Source organism: Mastomys coucha, unplaced genomic scaffold (assembly GCF_008632895.1).
Source record: "Mastomys coucha isolate ucsf_1 unplaced genomic scaffold, UCSF_Mcou_1 pScaffold6, whole genome shotgun sequence".
Taxonomy (NCBI): domain Eukaryota; kingdom Metazoa; phylum Chordata; class Mammalia; order Rodentia; family Muridae; genus Mastomys; species Mastomys coucha.
The window spans coordinates 30521016-30527884 of NW_022196912.1; positions in this window are offsets into that span (position 1 = coordinate 30521016).

The window sequence follows — 6869 nt, forward strand, 5'->3', positions numbered from 1 at the left end:
GGTGGTGGTGGTGGTAGGGTGTGTCTCTGTGTGTGTGTGTGCGTGTGTCTGTCTCTGTTTTTGTGTCTCTGTCTCCATGTCTCTGTCTATCCCGTTTCTATCCCCACCTCTCTATCTCCTGTCTTTCTGTCTCTCCCTCTTTGTCTCTCTCTGTGTCTCTATCTCTCTCTCTCTCTGTCTGTCTCTTTCTTTCTCTGTGATGGAGGCTGGGATAGTCCCTTGTAACCAGGAAAGGTACTCTATGCCTCTAACTCTCTCTGTGTGTTCTTTCTGTGTCTGTGTGTGTTTTTCTATCTCTCTGTGTGTGTTTCTGTGTGTCTCTCTGTGTCCGTCTGTCTCTGTCTCTCTGTATCTCTGTTTCTCCCTCTCTATTGCCCTGTCTCTCTGCCTCTCTTTGTGTGTCTCTCCTCTCTGCCTCCCCCTCCCTCTGGTGGAGAGAGAGAATAGTCTTTTGTAACCAGGGTAGGTAGTCTATGCCTGCTAACTCTGCCCCAGCCTCCAGGCTGTCTCTTAGCTGGAACTAGGAGAAAGGAAGGGGCTTAGGGAGTCTAGTCTTTCCCATGGTGTAAACTGAGGCAGAGGACCTAGAAGGAGTCTCTGGCCAGTAATCCCTCAGCCAAGCCCTGTGTAGAAGGAGGACCCCTTCCCTCCAGATTCTCATCTTGGGTACCACATGGAGCTGGAACTCCAATGATTTCAGACATCTCCTGCCTGATGGATAATACTAAGGCCTAGCCTTGCATCCCAGCACCCCAAGGTACTGCTTCGTCTCAGATTCTGCAGCATATAGCTCTGCAGGCTGCCACCCACTGCAGAGCAAACAGCTTCTCAGGGATTCTCAGATGTGTGCAGTCTGAGCCACCCCATAACCTCTCTTCCCAGCACTTATGTTTGAATTCCTAGGACTGAGTTGGAGTCTGTGTTCTTGAGGATAAACCAACGGCTGTTCTGTTCTGAGGACTGACTCCTTGGGGGGCGGGGGGACCTGCAGCTCCAATATCTCCAAGCAAGAGAAAGTGAAAGCTGGACAGCAATGTTGTATGTTTCTTTGGGGCTATTATGGGTCCCGTGGGCAGGAAGTGTTGCCAGTGGCTGCATCCGCTGCTCCCTTCCTCCCATCATTGTTCTTAGAACATTGTGAACTTGGGACAGTTCTGGAAAGTCCCAGTTCTAGGGCTAATCCTGGCCAGGTTGGCATCCTGAGCTCTGTTGCATAGAGGGACCGTTTCTGCATCTCCGTTTATCCCCGTGTGCTCAGGAATCTGCTCTGAAGCTAGAGCCCTTGCAGCAGAGGCTCATCACAGCCAAGTCCTGCTGCTCTTCGTTCCTAGCTATCCCTTGGGCTTGGTGTCTACAAACAGCTGCCCAGGGCCAGGCTGATGTGGAAGGCTGGGCTTAGCCTTCTAGCGCACGCACCACCCAGCTATATGCGTCCCCAGAAGAGGACCACAAGGCCACCAGAGTATCTCCTGCCTGGATGGCAGGCATATCCCAGTGCAGCTATCTCCCTACTGGCTGAGGACAGCCCAAAACAGGCATGATGCACAAAGAGCCTTGGAGTAGCTCAGCCCCCAGTTCCAACCCCATGGGCTGCAGACTGTTGTTTTGAGCCACCACTACCCAACTCTGTACCCTGAGGAGTCAGGAGAAAGGTGGCCAGGGACGGTAGAGAAGTGACACAAACAGCTAGCAGTTTTCATGTGACTCACAGGACTTTGGTGAGAGGTGGTCAGGCTGGGATCCTGGAAGCTTGTTGCTCTTCTAAAGGATCAAAGTCTAGTACCTACCACCAGTACCCTTGAGAGGTTGGGTTTCTCACAATCACCTGTAACTCCAGATCTAAGGGATCTGATGTCCTCTTCCTGCCCCTGTGCGAACCTGTGCACACCTGCACACATGTATCCTATGAAATGCTCACAATCGAATATTTTTGAAAAGATTATCTCTGGTGCTGGGGAGATGGCTCAATAGTTAAGAGCACTGAACTCAGAGGCCCTGAGTTCAGTTCCCAGCAAACCACATGACAGCTCATAACCATTTGTAATGGGATCTGATGCCTTCTTCTGGTGTGTCTAAAGATAGCTACATGTACTCATATACATAAAATAAAAGTCTTAAAAAAAAATAACTACCTCAATTCCTGAAGTAGGATGTACTTTGGCTGAGTTGTACCTGTGCTTGAAGAAGCTTCAGGAACTGGTCATAGAGGGACTCTTACCCAAGATGAGCTGCCTACTAAGTGGCAGTGCTGCCTACTAAATCCCTAGTAAGTGGCAATGGCCAGGTGGAATCATCAGAGGCCTGTGTATTCAGCTCAGCGGGCCTCTCAGCAGCACTGGTCGTTGTATACATGCTGGGCATTATGCAGTGAATACCATGATGTACAGACGTCAGGGCCCACTCTGCTTGCTAACTCCTGGCTCTTGTTTCCATGGCTCTGGCCACTGGTGATGGGCTAGAGATCATACTCCTCAGCTCATGCTAAGAATAAAGCTTCAGCTGCTAACACAGAGATCATGTACTCCACATGACTGGGCTTTCCCTCTGTTGACGCTTCACTTCCAACTCAACAAAGACAGCCTCCAGTCGCTCCCTGCGGGAAAGCTGGATTAGCCGGATTCCTATAACCAAGCTATCCAGTCATGTCCAATACCCTGTCTCTAGACAGCATTCAGTGGGTGCCTACTGTGTGCAGAGTTGCGTCCTATGAACCACAGGGCATCAGGTGTCCTAGGGAAGCAGGCGAGAAGTCAATAGGCTAGGTCAGTACTGTAAAGAAGGGACCACATCACACTGGTGGCAATAGGACAGGAGAGTGGACATAAGCTATTAGGAACTGGACTAGGGCACAGAGCATGTGGTGCAAGCAGAGGAGATGGAGGCACAAGTGTGCCATGGACAGCTCTGGGGCTCAAAGGGCACAAGAGAGAATAGACTGTATAAACGGTGAACATTCCTGTTGACCTACTATCTGCAAGGCCTGCTCCAGTCACGGAAAAGGCCTGAAGATGGAAAGTGAGTCATTAGTGTTGGCCCTCCCAGAAGCCAACTAGCTTTAGTCCTGTTGTTTGGGCTCCTGTCCAAACATCAGATACGTCTAAAATGTTCCCTTCTCTCGGCCACCTGCCAGTACTTACAGTTCATTGTGACCAGCCTGGCCCTGGTTTTTGGTCTCTGCATGGGTATCTGAAATTCTTCCTAACAAAGTGCATCTAAACAAACAAACAAATGAAAGCTTCCTTAACAGTTCAAGAAGTCTGAAACATAATGCTCCAGTGTTTAAATTCTCCAAAGATCACCTCCTATTGCTCCCTGGCTCCTGGGGACTTTGGAGCAACCCTGGGCCCGCCCCAGCTTAGAGCTTCATCACTCCGGTCTCTGCCTCCAGCTTTAAGTGACAAGTGCCCCGCACATCTCTGTCTGCACACAGTGGTCTCTCCCACATCTCTATATCCTAATTTCCCTCTTACAGGAACTCTAGCTGAGATTAGTGTTGCCTAATCTCGTACATAATACACTTCCTTTTCTCTTAATCACAAAAGAACATCTTCACAGCTTCTAGGTAGTCTTAAAACTTAGGGAGAATCTCTTCAGCTCATTCCATTCACCTCCTGTCCTCAGCATTTGGCACTCACAACTGGCCCCAGGCAGACAGTACCCATTTCCCTTTTGTCTCATCCTGCATCTTGGTGCTGTGTCAGGTTCTGTGCTTGAGCCCCAGTTTGGTGTCTATTCTTTGTGCCCCCTGCTCCAAAGAGCTCACAAAGATGTCTCTGCTAATGGTGGAGGCAGTGACTTGGCCACCTTCCCTCCTACAGGGCAGCACAGGCCCGGGAACGCCTTTGTGAAGCATCCTTTGCCATCCAGAACATTGTCCTTGTGTGGCTCTGCATGGCTCAGCCTTCCTGGCAGCTGGCTCCTGGAGATCCCTCCAGCCAGCTCCCCATCATCCACTCTCAACCCCTGAGAAAGTCAAGAAAAAGCTCCAAGGAAGCCTGGAGGCTAGAGCCTAGGGCTTCCAGAGCTTGAGGGCCATATGCGCAGTATGCTACTCTCTCAGAACTGGCTGGCCCACACTGGTTTCCTGCCTCTGGAGGGCAGGCTCTTAGCCTCTTCTGTGTTTGCTTCTCCTTTTTGTTTTTGGTTCAATGGCCACTTTACTGACTTCCCCTGACAAGTGCTTTAGGTCCCAGAGGTCCATGTTTTTAGATGAGAAAGAAGGACAACAGGTTTCTTGTCCACCTGTTTCCCCAGTGTCCAAGGCTGTAAAGAAGATGAGCAGACACCCAACAGGGACCTCACTTCTGCCCCAGGCTTGTATACAACTCCAGTGAACTTCTCTCTGGTTATCTGGGTGGCTAAGGATTCGAACACAGGCCTGCTGGACTGTGAAATCCCTAAAAGGGAAGACCAGATATTGGATGGAAAGGGAAGCTGAGGGGGATGCTGTGGAGCGCAGGCGTGACCGAGAGAGGAAGCCCATCGCTTTAGATGTCTCATTTCATCCCTGCCACTCAGCTCCCCTGAGATGGTCTGCCAGCTTGGGTAGAGACGTGCTTCCCTTGCCTTACTGTGTGGCTCAGGAACCTGGGGAAATGGCAGCATGGAATCCTCTGACCCACTGAGGCTGGGGTCATGCTGTTTGGGTGTAGGCCACAGAGCATGTGGGAAGGAGGATAGATGAAACACGCTGGAAATCAGCCATTCTGATGAGACTCAGTAAGAACAGCAGGGCGGTGGGAGCAGCGACCTCATCGCAGCTCACCCTACAAAGGAGACAAGGGAGTTTTCCCAGCACCATGGAGATGAATAAACACATCTTCCTCTCTCTCCCAGCCCTTGACCTTTTGTTCAGAGCTGCAGGCTGGGTGCCACTGGAAGGAGGCTATGGACAGAGGCAGCTGGATCCCCACCCCACCCCTATCCCCACTCACAACCCTACCCCTACCCCCACACCCCACTCCCAACATACACACACCCGCCTCCACAGTTTCTCCTCCATGCCTTGCTCCCACCGGTAGCAGAGCTATCATCCCGTTCTTTCCAGAGTCTACACCAAATACTTGGGCACGGATGGTCATGACAGTGTTATTCTCAGCAGTTTCCCGTCCACAGGAAACAACCCACATATCCTTGGGTTGATGGATGAATATACTGTGGTATATCCATATATGGTATTACACCATCCACCACGGAGAGGAAGAACTTCCCGTGACTGTGGCAGGGTGGACCTCAAAAACTTAAGTCAAAGAAGCCAGACCCAGAACGCATTGCAAGATCCCATTTGTGTAGAAATCTGGAAAGGGTAAAAGTGTGGTGTGGGCAGAAAGCAGATGGGAGTGGTTGGGGGGCTGAGAGGTGGGGGAGAGAATCCACTGCCAGCAGCCACGAGGAAACATTTACATTTCCGAGCGGGAAAATGGTCTAAATGTGAGGATGCCTGTAAACATTCACTCAGATGCTCCCAGCTCTCCGTTTTAAATGGGAGAGCTTTTACTGCTTTTAAACCCCGACTCTGTGGAGTGGTTCAAAGAGGAACCACGGTCCAAAGCCAGTCCTACCCCAGCGGATCCAGCAGTTGTGCGCGTTGGTATTTACCCAGAGGAGATGAAAGATTTGAGTCTGCATACTAACCTAGTGTTTACAGCTTCATCTTACTCCTAATTGCTCAACATGGAAGCAATCAAACTGCCCTCCCCTGAGTGAATGGATGAAGACTGGTACCCAGGCAGTGGGATACATTAGTACTGTGAGGAGATGCGTTAGGAGGCCTCGAAAGGTTAGGGGAGAGCAACACGTGCACATTGCCAAGTGGAAGAGATCACCTGAGAGCCAGGACTGAGTCGTGCCAGTTGGGTAGCACAGAGAGGGCCAGTGAGAACATCACAGGTCACCAAAGGGTCAAGGGGAAGGAAGGGTGAGTGGCTTTGTAGAGGATTACTGGTCATTACAACAGAGTATCCACAGTGGAGAGGCTATGCATTTGGGGGAGAGGAAGCAAGAAGACTATGCATTATGGGAACTCTGTTCTGTCTGTTGTCTTTCTGTAAACTTAAGAATGCTCTAAAATATAAAAATCTATCTAAAAACAGGGGCTGGGGAAATGATTCAGTTTGGCAAAGGGCTTAAGTTCGGATCCCTGGCACCCATATAAAAAGCAGGTATGGCAGTGTGAGCCTATAGTCTCAAGCATTGGAGAGGCACAGACGGGCAGTTCCCCAGAGCTCGCAGGCCAGGGAACCTAGCCAAGTTGGTGAGTCCTAGGTTTAGTGACACTGTCTCAAGAAATAAGGTGGAGAGTGATTGCGGAAGACACCCAGTGTCAACCTCTGACCTCTAAATATGAGCTCCAAGTGAGTGCACACACACCTGCATGCATACACACCTATACAGCACACACACAGTCTATCTGAAAACATACATTTAGGAAGGTCCCACTAGGAGGAGGTCTCTTAACTTCTAGAGGTTAGCCCTGCCTCCCTATACCCTGACCCTCTTCTGTGCTGTCCCTCATTTGGGATTTAGGTAAGACTCAGCAAACATCTTCCTGGTGGTGGTCAGGATTCTCTTGTCCCAGAGATAACCACACAGAAGGAAGGAGCTGTGGACATCTATGGAAGAATAGAAGTCTCTAAAATCCCCTGGAGAAATTCAGGGAGAAAATCCCCAGAGGGCCTGGAAATCCTGGACACCAGCTGGCTTTACCTCTGTGTGAGATTTCCAGCTTTCTGTTGCTTCCTCAAGTTGTCCTGTGTTATCCTCAACAGTTAAAGGTTACTGGTGAGGAAGATATGTCCAGGGTTCTCCCTGAAGTCTTCAGTAAATTCCAGGAGCCTAAGCCACATGGCTGTTGAGAAGATAGGCCCTTG